An 18,531-nucleotide genomic window follows, 5' to 3' on the forward strand; every position below is an offset into this window, starting at 1 on the left:
GCTAATCTGTACTGCTCTTAATGAAGAGAAATTCTAGTAGACTCAGCTGAGACCACCAACTCATTACACCTGTGGTGTACAGCCAGTGGGATTTGAACAGAAGCCTCTCTAAAGTAGGATGGAGCCCAGTTCCCTCTCTCCTGGGCTGGGCCAGAGGAAGAATGGCCTTGGGTTTAAAGGCCTGGCCTGTGATGACTCAGACAAGGGTTCAATAGCAGAGATGCTTTGGGCAAGTCACTTAAGCACACAAGTGTCCTTAATCTTTGTGCCTCAGTTTCCCATCTGTTAAATGAGGACAATATTTCCTCTCTGCCAGCCTTTGTCTTGCCTGTTTTGATGTTAATTTCTCTGTCTCTGGCTATATGTTCTGTACAGCACCTTGCACAAGGGGGTCCCAAACTCTGTTGGGGCTTCTAGCTAAAAAGCGTTCCTGTCATAGCGATTCAGCCTCTCCATCCGTCACCTTCGCGCTCCACTGTTCTAGCAAAGCGAGGGCCTTAAAAGAGAAAACAACATCAATACACTGCAGCATCGGATACTTGTTCTTGTTTCCCTGGGGACTCAATGGCCCAGCCAGCAGTGGGCTACCAGGATACTGTGTACACGTGAAGATACAGTCTGTTTCTATGATGGAGTCAGAGCCTCTTCATGTATTTTTTTTCACGTGGATTGCTAGTCCAGATATATTTACTGCATGGCTTTTTGGCTAACTATTTTCACTGTGGCACTGATTGAGCTGTTAATAAAGTGTGAAAGTGCCTTGAAGGCACATTTTGAGTCTTAAAGAAATGATCCACATCTAAAATGCAGATACGGTAGTAAAGGGTCCATACCCTCCATACAAGGCGATAGCATCTCCCATTGTAAAATTTATCAGACTTCTCTTGGTGACAGAAACGTTAATTTAAAATTTTGGTCACAATTACAGAGAGAGTTATTGCAGCCTCTGACTTGTAATTAGTTTCTTTCTTTTCATTGTGGTGTTTAGTGTCCTTTATAATAGTGATAAATGGAATATCTACCTAACTCTGTTTTTTTAATATATAAAGTACATGAGACTTAAAATATCAACACCTTTAGATAAACAGGAGAATGGGGGAGAATCTGTCTTCTTTTTTTAACACCTACTGCTGTGTTTCAGATGATGGACAGCAAGAGATCAGAGCCCAGACTCGTGAGGTTCAAACCTGTGAGATGTCCCAGTGGTGCAACTGGAAACAGAAAACGAATAAAGCTGAGGTGGCCACCAGCTGCAGAGACTGGGGGCCATTGCCATGTGACCAGCAGTGCCAAAGATGGAATACTAAGCGAGTGGCCGTTCCGTTCCTGTTTGGAATGCAGGACACCTTCTGGAGGCCCCAGAAGCAGAAAATGGGGAACAGCCCAAGGGCATCAGAAATAGGGTGGAAAAGAGAAGACCTCTCCCACCCAGTGGCGTAGCCAGGTTCTACCAGCAGGGAGAGCAAACAAAAAAAAGGCACCAAAGACTGAAGGACTTGCCGACCAAGACCCGGAGCAGCTGAAGGACCCGCTGCCAAATTGCCGCCGAAGACCCGGAGCATCTGCAGTGAGTGTAAAAATTAAAAAGGCGTCACTTTGGGGGAATTTGCTCAGTGGGGAGCGGCCGCTCCCCCTGCTCCTCCCCTAGCTACACTACTGCTCCCACCTCCAAAGACATGAGAAGTGAGGAGTAGTAGCAGGGCCACCAACTATTCCAGAAGACACTGAGTGGGATGTGGGCTGCCTGCTTGACTTCTGAAAATGACACCCTAATGATGGAGGAAAGAGGATGCCCTTGGCCATAGTGGTCACTGCACCCAACATTGCCATGCACCTACATCTGGGGTGGAGCAGGGTACAGCAAGGCTGAGCAGAGTTTCAGTCACAAAGGGATGACAATCGGGACAGGGTGAGTCTGTGTCGTGGCTTCCATGAGAGAGAGGAGATTAGTTATTTAACAGCGAAGTTAGTCAGCCTTGGAACAGGTTACCTGGGATGTGGTAAATCCTCCCAGCACCCGGAGTCTTTCAGCCAAGCCTGGACACGAATCTGAAAGATCTGCTCTTGTTCAGTGACTGAGCTCTGTGCAGGGGTCACTTGTGGGCGGGGGGGCGGGGGGGCATTTGATAGCCTGAGCTTTTGCATAACGCAGGCTGTCTGATCCCAATACTCCCGTCCTGCCTGAACAGCTGAGTCTCGGAGAAGCGTTTGATAAGCCACTGAACATTTGGATGCTGCTCTAAGCTGACTCCTCCACTGACCTTTAGGGCCTCACCTCGCTAAACCTTGGAGGCCAGGATCCTTTTCTAGGCATCACCTGTTAGTTTCACTAGCTCCACTTATTTTCCTTCCCCTGCAGCAGATTATACTTGAAAATCTATTGATTTAGCAGCTTATTGTCACATCCTGATCCTTCCTGCAGATCAGACTAATGAACAGCGATGAACTTGGAGGGGCTTGCTCACCAGCATCTAGGCCTGGGCTATTATCAGAGTCCTGTCAGTGAAGAGAGCTGGAAAGAAGTGAGTTGAAAGCCCGTGCTGCAGACAATGGGCTCTTTAAAGCTCAGACAGGGAGCAGGGGGTGGGGAGAGCAGGGTAGCCTGAGTGGGTTTTTTAAATTCCTGTCAGAAATTAATTAAGAGGCTCCTGTAATTACAATGACTGCACACTGTTGGTCCCCAGTGGCTTGTTTCTAACCATGGGCTTATTATTTAGGCTTTCATGACAGAAACAAAAAGAACCAAAGTAACATAATGGGCTCGCTTATTTATTTACAATAAAAATAGCACACAGTACCTGGGTATCTTAGGAATTTAGCAGCGGGATCTTTAAGAAATGGGTCTGGTTTTTGCTCGTTGTAATCCCTTCGCTGAGCATGTCACGGCAGGGTGTGAGCCCAGGAGGTCTAATGCACGAAAGGCAGCGTGGCCGCTGGGAGAGAACAGTGCCCTCATGGATGCATTGTCAGACACCAGGCAGAGATTAAGTGCCCCCAGCCCCGGGGAAGTGTGGCTATCTCTAGCTGCTGCCTGACCTGGAGTGAGCATTCCTCTCCTAACAGGGGGATTTAAAATGCTTGTAAATAATTTGAGGGATTGATGGCCACCCACCAGGGGCAGCTCCAGGCACCAGCACGCCAAGCGCGTGCCTGGGGCGGCAAGCCACGGGGGACGCTCTGCCGGTCACCGTGAGGGCGGCAGGCAGGTTGCCTTCGGCGGCTTGCCTGCGGAGGATCTGCTGGTCCCACGGCTTCGGCGGACCTCCCGCAGGCGTGCCACCGAATCCGCGGAACCCGGGACCTCCGCAGGCAAACCGCCAAAGGCAGCCTGCCTGCCATGCTTGGGGTGGCCAAATACCTAAAGCCGCCCCTGCCACCCACCAGTGATGTTAATGAAAAACTCCCGAGGAGCACTGGTTTGCATCCTTAGAGAGTCCGTGCAGGTTCCATTTTTAACTTAGATATTCTCAATGACTTCAAAAAACTGTTAGTCTGAAGAAGCTTGGAAAGAAGCTTAGGGCTCTGTCTGTGAAATGACCATGTCTTGGGCTTAAGCCACTCAGAACTCAAAAAATACAATAGTTTTTTTTTTTTAAATTAGGACTTTCTATTCTTAAACACACAAGTCTTTTGACATAAGAGCTTCTTCAGCCTGAACTCAGCAGCAACCTCTTCAAAGGTGAAAAGAAGCAGACATTACAGCTCAGACTAAAATGGCACTTATTGATTTTTTGGCAGGAACTGAAGGGTTTGTGGAGTGACACTGACTTTCATTGGGCTCAGCACAGAATGCGGCTTTGCTCTTTGGTGAAAATTTGAGAACTTTTACACTCCTGAAACATCGGCCCCGAAGTCTAGTGGAAGAGGAGATGTTATGAAACATAGATCCAGGCTACAAAAATCTCTCTGTGCTTCTCTGACCCCATCTCTAGACACACAGAGACACTTTCCTCCTTGTGCTACAGATCCTTTTGATGGTTTTTGTTTTAATTTTTGTTTCCCATGAGAAGTGAAGTTTGGAAGGACAGCGTCACTGAGCTGTCATTTAAACTGGACTTCGGCCCCAGACAGTCATCAAAAGGCATGTAAGCCTAATATACCACCTCACTGTACACATTGCTCCTTGCATCTTCTTGCCGCATGATGTTTAATTTCTATCATCAGCTCCTCAGGCCTTCTTTCTGTTGTCTCTAAAGTGCTATGCACAGCTATGGTGCTGCATAGCTAAATAAGAATGGTAAATAAATGAATCCCAGTAGCATATAAGAGGCGGTCCTATGATGGCACACATGCAGGATCAATAATGTTACATGATATCATGTAACATTTTGGGACTACTGGCAATGCATAAGCATTCAGCTTCAGGTGCAGTGACACTGATAAAGACAGTGGAACTGGCATTGTAGATTTCTTTATTGGACATAAGGACAGTAAAAATGTCTTGGTTTTCAATTGACCTGATTTGTGCAGCAACACAAAGAACTTATCCTTGTAACCTAACTTGTGCCATTAGAATAAATCATCCGATATTCTGCTAGCAGAGGTTGAGCCTAGACAGTTCTGTAGAGTGGATTCTCCAATGGAACACTGCTCTATAATTCTATATTCTAAATATGCAAGCAGAACCTATTTAGCAAGTACCGTTCCAGCTCCTTTATTGAGATCATTTTCCGATTTCCATACGAGGCCAGTCTTCCTAAGGTGCTGGAATATTTAACGTAATCACAGATGTATTTGCCATACTTTGCTGTATTTATAGAGGCTATTAGACCACAAAGACTTGGTTTATTTCCAGGGCCACGAGGTCCAGCTTTCTCACTGCATATTCTTCTTCTAGACCACAGGAGGTGGCGCTGAGAAAGAGATTTGCAGTGGGTACATTTGTAATTGTCTTCTGCTTTGCTGCTTACGGTATCATGATGGTTGCTCATTAGCACAATACACTGCAGTATTTATGATGGCTATAGGCATATTGATCTCAATATAACACAGCAAAATGTAACTGATAACCTGTGGCCCTAAGGAATCTGTGCCAGATGCCATTAGAAGACCTACATACTCTTGTACAGTATCTACTGTATTTCTTTCTGTATGAAGAAAATGTCTCGGGCAAGTCACTTGACATAGGGTGATGTATGCCTAGTGAAAAACAGCGTACCTGCTTAGATTGTATGTGGGAGTTTGACAAACTCATCCCTTCTGCTTTCCCTACCACCTGACACCTGTCGGTGGTTCGCAATGCATCATTGTATTTATTGTGGAGAAGACTGTAGGGCCCCGTGCTCAGCTGGTAGCAGTCTGGAGCCACACTGATTTGCACCAGCTGAGGATCTGGCCTACAGCCTTCTAGTCTAATAACGGCAGTGTCCACCCATCCTCCCCTTTCTTGCTATTTTCTTTCTTCTTGTTTCCATGTCTTTGCAATCACTTTATTCTTCAGATGTCTCTGAGGTTCAGTTACATTTAAAAGACAAATCTGTGATACTCTAAAGTCAGGGCCGGCTCTAGCAATTTTACTGCCCCAAGCACGGTGGCACGCCGCGGGGGGCGCTCTGCCCCTCGCTGGTCCCGCGGCTCCAGTGGACCTCCCGCAGGCTTCCCTGTGGGGAGTCCGGTGGTCCCGCAGCTCCGGTGGACCTCCCGCAGGCATGCCTGCGGATGCTTCACCGGAGCCGCGGGACCAGCGGACCCTCTGCAGGCACAACTGCGGGAGCTCCACCGGAGCCACCTGCTGCCCTCCTGGCAACCGGCAGAGCGCCCCCGCGGCATGCCGCCCCAAGCACGCGCTTGGTGCGCTGTGGCCTGGAGCCGGCCCTGTCTAAAGTATACTTCATTATTCTGCCAGAGATGTAGCATGATCCTCAGTGCAGACCAGACCTGATCTAAAGCGTGCCAAAAGCCACGTTTTTTTCTGTTGAGCAATATGACAATTCCATGATTTAATGAATTACACACAGCTGGCTTCTCTATGGTTTAAGAATTCTGCCTCATTATCACCATATCTCTGTTATCTCTTAATAATCTTGTAGCCATCCTCTGCTTGCAGGCATATCATATTATTCATATATCTAAGTAAAAAATGATGTGTAGATGAGTGCGGAATATGCTTTATTTGTGGGTAACTGAGTGTGTAATGGAGTATAAAGAGTTAGGAGTCTGGTACTTAACTACAGTGTCTCTTCAGCTTTCTCGTTTTTCTACAAGCCCCAACGAATGAGGAAGTGCTCCCTGAACAAGTGTCTCTATTCTAGGTTCTGGGACACCTGCTCCTATCATTTGGGGTTTCCCCTAGCTCTTTTTGGGGTAACATCTTTTAGAAATTTAGTGTGAGTAATCGAATATAAATGGACGTGAATGGGATGACTCACATGCTTCACTAGCTTGTCTGTGTTAGCCTGGATATGGTAGGCGGCACAGGAGTTCCTGCAAAATAGAGTTCCCTCCGTTCTCAAATGGGCATGTCTACACTTAACGTGGATCAACGCTTTGGCAATCAATCCACCGGGGGGTGATTTAGCGGGTCTAGTGAAGACCCGCTAAATCAACTGCAGATTGCTCCTCCACCAACTCCAGTACTCCACTCTGGAACGAGAAGCGTAGAGTAAGTCAATGGGAGACATTCTCCTATCAACCCAGCGTAGTGTAGACACTGCAATAAGTTGACCTAAGCTACGTCAACTTAGCGTAACTAAGGTTGACTTGCCCCGGTAGTGAAGACAAGCCCGGACAGCGTAGCTGGGCATGAACTTCACCCCTTATATCAGGGAAATAGCCTGATTGACTTTGTTTGGAATCCTCCATCAGATTCTGATAGGGCTGTAAACTCATGTGGCTTTAATTTTTTTAAATGAGGGTTTTTTCCAATGCAATTGAACTTGCTTGACCTGAAGTTTTTATTGCCTTTGTGCTGGGAATACTTAGAAAACGCCTTGAATGTCTGATTAGCATTTTTCCCCTACAGTGAGATATATCTTTATGCCATCAAATAACCCCTGGTTTAATATCAACTCTAGCGCAACTGTGGATTTTAATTGAATTAATATACCAGATTCAGATACCTCCAGGTGGAGTGCTCAACCATCCTTGAAATTACAGGCTGGGAGGTGGGATGAGATTTATTCGGAGAGCAGTGTTGTGATTAAAGAGTTGGTCCTTGCTTCTGTTAGTTATATGGAATTGTGTAAGATGGGTAACATCACAAGAGAGATACGTGAGCCAAGCCATAGCACTCACTTAAAGATCTTAGGTCGATCTCTGATGAAGCAGGTGGATGTCCTTCAGAAACTCGTTCAGAAACAGTGAATAGATATTTGTTTAGATTCACATATAAAAATAATTCCAAATTCTTTTCTGTTTGTCTACCTGCATTTCATCTCTTCTGCTTGAGACATTTAAACTAAACAAAGCACTGGGGCATGAGCTATAGGGGATGCTCTAGAATTGGCAAAGAGGAATAGTCTGTGTTCCCATTCCAGATTTTGGGAAATTAAATCAACTGGGAAGGAAAAAAAGAGAGTAAAGGAAAGGTACAGCTGTGTGTTGTACTCACAACTCTCCTCACTTCCCAACCTGCTAACAGTGCTGAAAAGTAGGAAACCTTTCTGCTCAGATGTACTGCATGGACATTGGCCATGGCTAATGGCATTTCAATACTATATGCCACTGGGGGTGGAGGGAGGGAAGGTGGAGCTCATTTTCTAAAAGGGAGGTTTCCTTCTGCAGTTGACTGTTGGGTCAGAACCGAGTCCGTACTGCTGTTTCAGCACACGTGGATGTGAATCAGGTGGTCAGAGCACTCTGACCTGCAATTGGAGTAACGTTTTCTAAAGCATCTAAATCCGATTTTCAAAATTGCCATAAGTGCTCAGGATGCTGATCTGCGTGGCAGGGCAGACTCGCTCTTGCCTGCTTTCTGGCTCACAGACAGCTCCGAGACCTTTTTCTGGTAAAGCACTTTGTGACCTTCTTTCCCATCACCTCATTCCAACAGTACCATGGCACCCTCAGTGCCTGAGTCAGAGGGAAGAAAGCTCTCTTGTGGCTCTGGCTCGACCAGCCTGTCTGCCTGGCTCTATACTTCCTTCCTTCCTGTGCTTATGGTATTATCTGGGTGAAGGAGTAACTCTCTCCAGTCCATCCCAGCCTATCCGTTAGGCACAGTTCCTGTAGTCAGGTGTGCTCCGGGGCAGCTCACTGGAATTCCAGCAATGGTCCCAGCACTCTATCTCCAAGGCAACCGGACTGTGACAAAGGTGTGTAAGTCCCTTTGAAAATGGGACTTGGGTGCCTTTGAAGTCAGAAATCACACCACCCCTTATGAGACTTGGCTTTGTGTTTCTTTTTGCCGTCCTTTAAACAGCCAGGCTTTATTGACCTGGGCAGGGGCAAATCCTCACAGTATATCATATGTTAAAGGTTTTGCTATTATTTTCAATAAGCAGAAAAACTGTAAAATTCTTCCCCGCCCTCCCCAAATGTTTTTCCCTCCCTATTCAACAAAGTAGATTTGAGGGGAAATCCACAAAACTAGTCCGGAGCTTGTTAACAAATGAAACCAATTTAATTAATTTCTCTCAGGGGAAAATTTTCAATCCCTGCCCTAAACTTGTGTGCTTGTACACTTTGGAGTTTGCACATGCAAAGTGTATTTGCAGTGTACACCCTTGAACACTTATGCACACCCAAGTGCTTAGAATTTGCACACTCAACACCCATGGAGACACATGGGTTTTGCAGACACACATTCTGTTATTTGAATGTGCAAGGTGTTATAAATGTTAAAGTACGCAAGCAGCCTATACCTACCAAGTGCAGTGTTTACACTAGTTTGGATGCACGAAAAGTGGAGACCTGGTAGGCTTTGGCTAAAAATTTGTTTTAAGAAACATGTTGTCTGAGTTGGCTCCTAGTGCATCTCGTAAAAGTCATTCCATCATCCCCTTGTTAGTAATTTAACCTGTAATCAGTGGAACAACAGTGCTTCAGTGCATTAACTCCTCATTCTCTAGTTTTATAGCACCTCACGAAACACAGTTTCTAGCAAAGTTATTAAGAGTGGCACTTACCAGAATGCAAATTGTTGATGAGATGGAATTTCCCCATGGCAAACCCATAACAACTGTCCTTCCTATAAAGCTGGAAGGTATAATTGTATTCAGTTCCTTCATAATGAAGTTGCTCGCATATTTTAAATGTTGAAGTAAGAAAACAGGCATGGAATCCATATGGAATTTTTATTTCCATTTAGTAATAACTTAAGAGGACTGAAGGCAATATGTAGTGGGATGGAATAAAGAAGAGATATTATTATACGTAAATTAAATAATTCATTAATAACTTTCATTCATATTCTGGCCTTTAAGGGCTTTGTCTAGTTTGTGGATAAGAATGATTGTCTCTGAATTATATCATGTTGTCTTAACTTCCAGCTTTGGGAAATTCAATTCATGAGTGCAGAGGAATTAATAATCAACATGAAATAAGCTTCAGGTTTAATTTCTTAGTGGACAAACGTTGCTGATCGCATTTATCAGTTCCTAATGGGCATCAGTGTAATCAGCAGAAGCTACCTGTAGTGAATGTAGAGGTGCAAATTAATGTTATCTAATGTGATCAGACTTTCAGGATCAGATTGCCTGCATGGTGAAAATAGAATGACAGATGATTGGTGTCTATTGTTGTTCCATGTTTGCTGGCGCCTACCCCATGTGATCAGCAGAGCTTGCAGAAGGTATTTTGACTCAATTTTTTGGAGGGGGTGGTTGTACTTTGTGTGACCTCTGGAAGCCTTTCATTTGGAATTTATGAACCATTAGCTAAAATTACAATTTTCAGCTCCCAGGTATGAAAACATTAAAAACCTCTGAAATATTATCTTTTCCTAACTCCTCTGTTGGTATATAAGGGAAGTCTCCAGGACTTTAGGGTGAAATGATCCTGATTATATTAAAAGTCTAGTTCTGTCAGTAATTTTAGAATGATGTTTCATTTAAAAATATGCCAGAATCATTTGAACTATGATCTCTTTATCTTTGCACTCTTTTTGCACTTAATCACCGATTTTGACAGAGTATATAGGGCTGTATTGTGCTCTCAGCTCCAGTACACTAGTGTAAAGCTGGAGTTTTGTATGTTACTGAGTGGCTGTGTAAATCAGTTGGGATTTGCACCAGTATAACTTTAGCGTAGAATCTGGCCTATTACATCTAAATAGACCTTAGTATGGTGTTATGTATCTATCAGTTTTTTACAGTAAACCAAAAAGTTGCTGCTGTTGCTTAAAGGATTAGAACTGATACTTTTCTTTAGGGTGAGGGTTTTTATTTTCCCAACTTGCTGTTGGAAAGCAGTGCCCTGCAGTGATGGGAAGATCAAAGCAGGAAACAAGCAGAGTGCTAACAGGTGCCGTGCTGAGACACTGAATGATGGCAGGGTAGAAATTTCACTTGAATACTGTTATACTAAAATCTCCCCCAATCTCCCTGTCTCCTGCAGCTCTCCAAGTGCCAGCTCCCCTACCACCCCATGCTCTCATGGGCTGCATAGGAAAAAGCACTGAGTTGGGAATAAGAAAATGACAAATGAGCAGAATGAACTTTTTGATCTAGTGTTTTGGTTCAGCCCCCTGTAGAGAAGGGAACCATCTCCACACGCCAGGTCTGTGTGCTCCGTTTTGGTTGGGGCCTAGATCCGCCTCACCCCACCTCATTCTTTTAAATTTAAACAGCCGTCTGATCAGAAGGAAGAGAAGTCTCCGAGAATGGGCTCTGTCTACTTTGGTATTAAAGGACGGTTTCTGAATTCAAACAGAGTGAATCTTCAAGAAGCTAAATCTCAAATTGAATTGCTCAGTGCCTCTAGTGCGAGCTGGGTATGATTTTGATGGAATCACATGGACAGAATAGGTACAAAACAGGACACGTATCAGAGGCACAGTGTTTGGTGACAGATGGCCAGACTGTGATCTTATATTTTTTACACCACTTTCGGAGCCTACTGTGCTTTCTACAGGGGGTTTGTTTCTTTCCTTCATTGTAATAACCAGTTTAGCTGACAACATACTGATTTTGATCCTCGATTCCCTGCTCACCAGGACTGTATTTTCAATATCTACTTTGTATAAAAATAAAATGTGCAGGCCACATCAAATAAACTAATTAAGGATTAGAATGAGAGAGTGTCAAAATGCTAGCCCTAGCTGTGGCAGATTAAGCAGTGCATGAGAGACATGGATCTGAGAACTAATGGGTTGCCATAGTAACAGGTGAATCAATACCCCTCGATTGGTCAGATAGTTGACAGTAATTTCTGCTGGGTCATAGATTCAAGAAGATGAAGTGCCACCCAGTACAGCACAAGAAATCTCTGTGGACTTTTTGACAACAGTGCATCCTACAAAGTTTGTATCAAAGATAATATTAATGCCCCAGGTCTGGTTGTTTACCTCGGCAGAGCTAATCAGATATTGTTCAAGTCAGAGACCATTACATTTATCCTTTCGTATGAGCTCTTGCTGTGTTAGCTTTCGAAGCAAGCGTGCAAGCGACTTCCCGTTAGCTTAGTAAGCGATGGGTTCGCAGGACCCAGCAGTGTGAGGAGATTAGATTGCAGCAAAGAAAACTTTGAAGGCTCTGGTTCACTGTTCAGATGCGGCTCCCCTTCTCCAAGCAAAACCCCTGATGAAGTTCTAAGGCGTTTTAGTTTGATTAGTGAGAAAGGAGGATGTTGTGGCTAAGGCACTGGACTGGACTCCAGAGTCTCCCAGTGGGACCTTGGACAAATAGCTTTATCTCTCTGTGCCTCCATTTCCTGCCTTTAAAACGGGGCTAATAATCCTTCCTTTGTCTTGTCTGTTTAGACTGTAAAGTCTTTGGGTCAGCAACTGCCTCTCATGCTGTGTCTGTAAGGGGCCAGCGTGATGGGGCGTCTCCAATGCCACCATTCATACAGATGATAACATGGAGGGAGAGGGAGTTCGGTGTGTGCAATGAGAGGAATCCTTAAATCAACCAGAGGAGAATGCTGGGAACCCTAAATGGCACCAGGATGGCATGGTGATGGGTTCTGGTTCCTTGGGAAGGAAGCAAATAACCAGAAGCAGGCAGAGTGGCCTTGTGCTCAAAGGCCTGAGGTTAAAAATACCCAGCACAGAAACATGAAAAGGGAGAAGGTGACCAGACCACAGTAGACAGGCATTTAGTGCTCGCAGGGAAAAGAGAGGGGCAACAGGAAAGCAGAGTGAGTTAATACTCGTCAAAGCGCTGGGTGGGATAATAAAGACTTTTACAAATGTATCAGGGGGGAATAGAAGTACTGACGAGAAAGTAAGGCATTTGTTAATGAGGGGTGGTGTTAATGAGGGCTCGAAATTGGCTGAGATACTGAAGTCCTGAAATCCACCTTCAGCAAAAAATCATCATGAAAAGAAGTTTGGGCAATTAGGAAGTGGGGAAAATGGTGTAAAAATAGCCACTGGTAATTAAGAGCAGATAAGGGAATGCCTAGAAACTGTGAACAAAAAGATGCTGATAGTACAAGCAGATCCTTTTGTCTTTGCTGGGGTCATCTCCTAGGATTGGGGCCATACATATTAGCCAGGTCCGTGGCTATGATTCCTGGTCCCATAGAAGTCAGTGAGGACTCTTCTGTGGCCAGGCGACACCCCTTAGTGAAATCAGAGAACTGGCAAAGAACCACTGACAATTATAGTGGAGAAGTCATGGAAAACAAGGAATTCACCACAAGCTCGGAGAAAAAAGCTAGGAGGATGCTGATCTGTGGAATGGCAAAGTCCCTTCTCTTCTGTGCTGCCTGGCTTTGAATTAACAGCTGGGGCATTGCTGCTGCAATCGGCAAACTCTTCAGTTATGCCACATGTGTCTCCACGTATTTAATCACGGGTGAGGAAGAAGGTTTGCTTAAACTTTAATTAGCCCCTTTTCCTGGCTGTGGCTTAGTGCTGGAGGAAAGCCTGTACCAGGAGAAAAACTCTACATCTCTAAGGCCTTGGCTACACTGGCACTTTACAGCGCTGCAACTTTCACGCTCAGGGGTGTGAAAAAACACCCCCCTGAGCGCTGCAAGATACAGCGCTGTAAAGCCTCAGTGTAATCAGTGCCACAGTGCTGGGAGCGCAGCTCCCATCGCTGCAAGCTACACCCATAGAGGATGTGGAGTATGTGCAGCGCTGGGAGAGCTCTCTCCCAGTGCTGGCGCTCCGACCACACTCACACTTCAAAGCGAGGCCATACCCTAAGCCAGCTCTTTAGGTGCAGCTGGCTTCTGTACTAGTTCATACGTAATGGTGGTGAATAATTATACCTGGCCAAGTAGAACAAGAGATCTTTTATCAAACCCATTTAAAGAAAAATGACAGCCTGTGTAGCATATAATGGAGTGGATGATAAATCATAAAATGGGGGGAAACAATTGTATTACTCTTGCTGATTTGAGTTCCTGTTCTGAAAGTTCATATGTTATATTTTTGATGACATAAATTTAATGAAACTGTTTTGAAAAGCTGACCAGAAGTCAATATACAACCCAGCCAAAGAAATTTCCTAATGCCTTTCTTTGTTTTTATAATAGATCTGTTGATGTCTCTGTCTGTCTCTCTCTCTCTCTTATTAAGCCCTGTGATATGATATTATGGTGAAATTACATCATGGAATAGTAGCTCTAATATAGCAGCATTATCAGAAATGTCACCCCTAACAAATTAGCAGTTGCAAGGTTTGCCCTCCAGTCACAGAACCTCGTTCCTTTTGTCTCTTACTATAACTTATAATAACAAAGCATATGATGTAAATGGCTGCAAGGTATGTTTCCAGTTGATAAGCATGCAACATCTTTCAGTAGGGATATGGGGGAAAACAGACTTTTTTTTTTAAATTCCAAACAAAGCGTTTCTGGCCTTGGGAACTCCAACTGCAGCTGCTGTCAATATCTAGAAGATGGCTTTCTTTTTCTTTCCTTTTCTAACTAAGTAGAAAAACAGTCCCAAGTACCATGTTATGTGATTCACTGTTTTTTATTTTAAAAAAATGGTAATTAACTCCCAAGGAAATTGATTTATGATGGAAAGACTCCAGATTTCAAATGAGCAAAACGTAGTTTACATTTACAAATTCAGAGAGTGGAAGAAAAGCAAGGAACTAATATGACAAAGATAGCTGAGAGAATCATAGGACTGGAAGGGACCTCAAGAGGTCATTTAGTCCACAGGACTAAGTATTATCTAGATCAGTGTTTCCCAAACTTGGGACACCATTTGTGTAGGGAAAGCCCCTGGCGGGCCAGGCCGGTTTGTTTACCTGCTGCGTCCGCAGGTCCGGCCGATCGCGGCTCCCCCGGCCATGGTTTGCTGCTCCAGGCCAATGGGCTGCAGGAAGGGCAGCCAGTACATCCCTCAGGCCGCGTTGCTTCCAGCAGCTCCCATTGGCCTGGAGCAGCGAACCACGGCCAGTGGGAGCTGTGATCGGCCAGACCTGCAGACACAGCAGGTAAACAAACCGGTCTGGCCCACCAGGGGCTTTCTGCCACTGCTGCTTTGGTTGGCCCTCCAAAAACTGCCTGAGGATTGCTGATATCTGCTTTCGTTGTGCTACCAGCAGGCAGATGATGTCTTCCATTCTTTTCCCTTCTTGCTAGAAGGGCTTCACCAGACCCTTCCTGCCACCCCATACACCAGCCTGGGAAGGTGGACATTTCCAGCCGAAGAAGGTGTCTGTACTGGCTGTCCCATAATGCCTCCTTGATGGGAGGAGGTCTCATGATCCCACTGTGGGTACACCCTGTGGGAGGCCCTGGTCTCCCCACGTGCTTGTTTGTCTCCTTGGGGTGGGGACTGTCAATTTCCATTTGTTTGTACAGTGGCATCCCACCCTGGCTGGTTCTGTTATGACATATGTAAAGCCATGTGCAGCTTGAATATTTCGTAGCAAACATTAAATCTATGGGGCCAGGTCCTCAGGAGGTGTACACTGGTGCCAGTCAATTGAAGTCAATTGAACAACACCAATTTACACCTGCAGCTCTTCATAAAAAATATACCTACATTTATATAAGCGTATTTGCTAGGATAAATCATGTTTCCATGAGTTCAGTGGGCACAGCTCCCCCTCCCCCATCACGCAGAAGTGTGTACAAATCTTGCAAAGAGCTGTGAAAGGCATGTGTAATTGTACAAGGCCTCAGCATATGTGAGAAACAGACCCTGGGAACAATGGCAAAGACTGTCATTGTTCCTTTTACAGAGTAGGGGAAACGTTCAAGTTATGTTGAAGCATAAACTGTTGAGGAATAAAATGCTTCTTGCCTTCATGATCTGGGCTGGTGCTCAGCTTTTCCCTAGATGTGCAGGGACAACTTCTGTCAGGTTGGTCTGTTTTGACCCAGTCTCTCTTCTCTGGGGCTGAAACTTACAACTGAGAAGGGGGTAACAAAATTATTATTATTTCCCTGTATTGCGGTAGCTCCTAGGATCTCCAGGCGTTGATCAGGGCCCCGTTGTGTCTGGCACTGTACAAAGACAGAACAAAGAAAGCAGTCCGTGCCCCAGAGAGCTTACAGTCTAAGTGGAAGATGAGACAACACAGATGGGGAAGTACAAAGAAACAGTGAGACAATACTGGTTGGCACAACAGACTGTGATCTCAGCTCAACGGTGACCTACCCACTGTCAGCACATAAAGTCATTGTTAGACTTCTGAGCTGCGTACCCTCGGTGGAATTCCACCCTGTCATGCTAGCACTTCAACAGTTACTTCTGTTCTTCACTATCACTTTCCTCTGCAATTGAAGGAAGAGAAATAATATGCTTCTTTGGAACAATAGCTGTCATTATTTCACCAAAGAGGACACTCTGATCCAGTCCAGATTAGATAAAACAGGATAGTTTTTATTTTAAGATGCAGCAGTGAAATTGTACAGAAGATCAGTTCAAACCTCAGCCACTTCCCTGACCCTGTCTGTCAGTCTGTCTGGTGAAGCTATTCGAACAGTGGAGGCTGTGGATTAATTGTTGTGGCTTTAGAGCAATTTTACAGCAAAATCTAGCCCAGGGGCCGGCAACCTATGGCATGTGTGCCAAAGACAGCAGACGAACCAATTTTTAATGACACGCTGCTGCCTGCCAGGATCCCGGCCGCCAGCCTCCAGCCCCACTCAGGCTGCTGCTGAACCCAGGCTGGCAACAGGCTGTGCGGGGCTGGCGACCGGGATCCTGGCAGGCAGCAGTGTGCCATTAAAAATCCTCCCTGGCCCAGCCTGCTCTTCTCCACCCTCCACCCACCGCTCTCTCCTGCGGGAGTAGGGGGCAGAAGCTTGGGCCTGCTGGCTGCTGCTGTACGGTGACCTCCACCTGCAGCCAAGCTCCCTCCTCCCCTGCCTCTCCCCCCAGCCTGCTGGGTTGCTGCCCCTCCTCCTCTCCCTCTCTGCGGCCGAACAGCTGATGGCCCTGGAAAGGGAGGGGGGTGGAGAAGCGGAGCCGCAGCCACAGCCGTGCTCGCTGCTCTGGAGAAGAGGTGGGGACGGGGCCTTGGGGAAGGAGGGTGGAATCAGGGCAATATCCCCTCCAGCACCCCCTGCTGTGAGCCGCTCAGGGCAGGGGGCTGGGAGCTTCCCTATGACTCCAGCCAAAACCCCCAGCCCCCTTCCCTGACTCCTGAACCCCCTACATTCCCAGGCCCCTGCCGTGCCCCTACACCGCCTCACACACCCCCAGCACCCTGCCCTGACCCCTGCACCCCCCATGACCCCAGCCCTGACTCCGGCACGCCCCACGCAAACCCAGCTCCCCCACTCCATGCCCTGACTCCTGCATGCCCCTCAGACGCCCCCAGCCCTCGGCCCTGACTCCTGCATCCTCCTCACACACTCCCATCCCCCTGCCCTAACTCCTGCACCCCCTACACATACCCAGCCCCACCACACCCCATGCCCTGACTCTTGCCCCCCTCCCACATCCCCACCCCCACTCTGAGCACCAAACGGAAGCCCCTGCACTCCCCCCCCCCACATTCCCACCTGCACCCTTCACACCAGATGGAAGCTGCCCAGGTAAGCGTTCCACACCCAAACCTCCTGCTCCAACCCTGAGCCCCCTCCCTCATTCTAGCTCCTGGCCAGACCCTACTCCCCAACCCACAGCCCTATGCTCAGTGCACTCCCACCCTCAGCTCAGTGCAGAGAGAGAGGAAGAGAATGGGCCAGAACCAGGGAGAAGGTAGGTACCCACTGTAAGTGGGCAGGGCCGGAAGCCCAGACCGGCGGCGGGCTGAGTGGGGCTGGCAACAGGACCCTGGTTGGCAGGAGCCAGCAGGTGGAACCCCAGGCCGGCAGCAGGCTGAGCGGGCCGGTGGCATAAGATCAACATTTTAATTTAATTTTAAATGAAGCTTCTTAAAAATGTTGAAAACCTTGTTTACTTTACATACGACAATAGTTTAGTTATATAATTTATAGACTTATAGAGAGAGACCTTCTAAAAAACGTTAAAATGTATTACTGGCACGCGAAACCTTAAATTAGAGTGAATAAATGAAGACTTGGCACACCACTGCTGAAAGATTGCCGACCCCTGATCTAGCTGGAAATTTTATTTTCATGTGGAGAAGTAAAATGGTGAATAAAACTGTCAGGCCAGGTTCCCCCACTGATATACATCCATTTAACATCACTGAATTCACTGCAGTGACTCTCCTTGACATCTGCTGAGGATCCGGCCTTCATAGGGAATGGAATTTGAAAGACCAGTGTTTGCCACCAGAATGAGCCTCTAGCCATTCTCCAAGGAGAAACGTTATTGCTTTGGGTGGGAGAGAGGGAAGCTAGGTGACTGGTGAGGATTGCCGACATGAAAGGGCCAGTGTCTCTGTTGCGGGTCAGGCCCCTTGCTGGTCTCCCCTGCCCCCTTTCTCAGGGTCGCTCCAAACATTCCTCAAACAAATCCTATGTCGGGGTAATCTCCAAGGTATCAGCTGAAGGCCCCCAATGTAACTCGGAATACCTTGGGCTTTGTCACTTTCGACAGTGCCCAGTCTTCCTTCAAACAGCGCAGTAACCAGAACAATGATGCCCACTGGGGATTATTAAATCTGGTGTCCCTACCTGATGGTGGATGCAGGGCTGCTCCTTGGGGGCCTTCCTTTGTGGAGTCTCTTCCCTGCTTCAAAGACTGTCGCTTCCCATAGTTCCTCTTCCCTCCGTCCAGTGGTGGCTCCAGGCACCAGTTCTCCAAGCGCATCCCTGGGGCAGCAAGCCATGGGGGGTGCCCTGCCGGTCCCTGCGAAGGTGACAGTCAGGCAGCCTTTGGCAGCTTGCCTGCGGGAGGTCCGCTGGTCCCGCGGCTCCAGTGGCAATTCGGTGGCGGGTACGCCAAAGGCGTGGGACCGGCAGACCTCCTGCAGGCAAGCCGCCAAATCTGCGTGACCGGGGCGGACCTCCTGCAGGCAAGCCGCCAAAGGCTGCCTGACTGCTATGCTTGGGGTGGCAAAAAAGCTAGAGCCTCCCCTGCCTCTGCCCCCAACACAC

Source organism: Gopherus flavomarginatus, chromosome 6 (assembly GCF_025201925.1).
Source record: "Gopherus flavomarginatus isolate rGopFla2 chromosome 6, rGopFla2.mat.asm, whole genome shotgun sequence".
NCBI lineage: Eukaryota > Metazoa > Chordata > Testudines > Testudinidae > Gopherus > Gopherus flavomarginatus.